We start from the raw sequence: 1,782 nt of genomic DNA, 5'->3' as shown, positions 1-1,782 counted from the left end.
CAGCTGCGGTCCAAATGACGCCAACGTCCACGTATCATCTCATGCGCCAGAGTTTACACCTCTATCCATACAAAATTCAAACGCGGCAACCCCTCAGCGCCGCTACCATTGCTGCATGAGAGACATTCGCTAACGATATAGTGCACAGGATTGATGACGGCGATATGCATGTGGGCAGCATTTGGTTTACTGACGAAGCTTATTTTTACCTGGATGGCTTCGTCAATAAACAGAACTGGCGTATATGGGGAACCGAAAAGCCCCATGTTGCAGTCCCATCGTCCCTGCATCCTCAAAAAGTGCTGGTCTGGGCCGCCATTTCTTCCAAAGGAATCATTGGCCCATTTTTCAGATCCGAACGATTACTGCATCACGCTATCTGGACATTCTTCGTGAATTTGTGGCGGTACAAACTGCCTTAGACGACACTGCGAACACCTCGTGGTTTATGCAAGATGGTGCCCGGCCACATCGCACGGCCGACGTCTTTAATTTCCTGAATGAATATTTCGATGATCGTGTGATTGCTTTAGGCTATCCGAAACATACAGGAGGCGGCGTGGATTGGCCTCCCTATTCGCCAGACATGAACCCCTGTGACTTCTTTCTGTGGGGACACTTGAAAGACCAGGTGTACCGCCAGAATCCAGAAATAATTGAACAGCTGAAGCAGTACATCTCATCTGCATGTGAAGCCATTCCGCCAGACACGTTGTCAAAGGTTTCGGGTAATTTCATTCAGAGACTACGTCATATTATTGCTACGCATGGTGGATATGTGGAAAATATCGTACTATAGAGTTTCCCAGACTGCAGCGCCATCTGTTGTTGAAAATTGTAACTACTTTAATTTCGAAAGTTTGTCTGCCTGAAAATGTACTGTTGTTCCAAGCATATTGCAACAACCGGTGTATTTCTATCGCTGCTCGTTTAGTTTTTATTGCCGTTTCAAATATACCGGTTATTTTTGAAACACCCTGTATGAACTTCCTTTATACCCAAAACAAGCAGCCAAGGGTAAATAGCGCTAAGACCACGATCCTGGCGAACTGAAGATCCTTATGCAGAGCGATAAATGCCATACCCCAGTTGTAATGAAACGTCGCGCTGTTCCGGGTACTTCCGAGAAGGACCGAGTAAGGGCGACACAGGCCGAACCCCGGCCCGAGCACGGCACGCACATCCGGCTCGCGCGCGGTTTGGCACGCCGTAGCCGGCGCTGGTGTAAACCTAACATACCATGTGCATACAGACCAAGAACAGTGTCGACACTACACTACAGGAGTGTGTATTACCACAAGTGGATTCAGCGCCATGCGCAAGTACCCCTACGATATCCATACAAGCGGCGGCCCCAGCTCCTAGCAGCCAGTCGTTGACTCACCTCGGAAGATGTTCTCCGTAGTTGAGAACGAAACGACAGGGAGAAGTAGTTCTACAGATCGACCACGGCAACTTAGCCCCGAAGTGTTTACTGATGAAGACGCAGGCCGTGAAAGCCTACATGGAAGGGCCACATTTCCTACTTTGGCCGACTTACTAGTTGCGTGTATGTTCATTTCCTGCATCGCAAGCTGATCAACTATTTAGCTGACGTTCCTTACGGTTAAAGGATGTGTATGTGATTGATGCATTATGGTGCAATGGTTAATTTTCATGTGCCTGTTTGGAGACACGTAGCACCAATCTTCAACAACAAGTGTAACGGCCATGGCTCACAAATACTGTGGCCTCTCAGGTCGTCCACTTGAAACCGTTTCGGTTTTTCTGTGTGGGTGTATT

The sequence above is a fragment of the Schistocerca americana genome, chromosome 3 (assembly GCF_021461395.2).
Source record: "Schistocerca americana isolate TAMUIC-IGC-003095 chromosome 3, iqSchAmer2.1, whole genome shotgun sequence".
Classification (NCBI taxonomy): Eukaryota; Metazoa; Arthropoda; class Insecta; order Orthoptera; family Acrididae; genus Schistocerca; species Schistocerca americana.
This window is presented reverse-complemented; position numbering follows the sequence as displayed.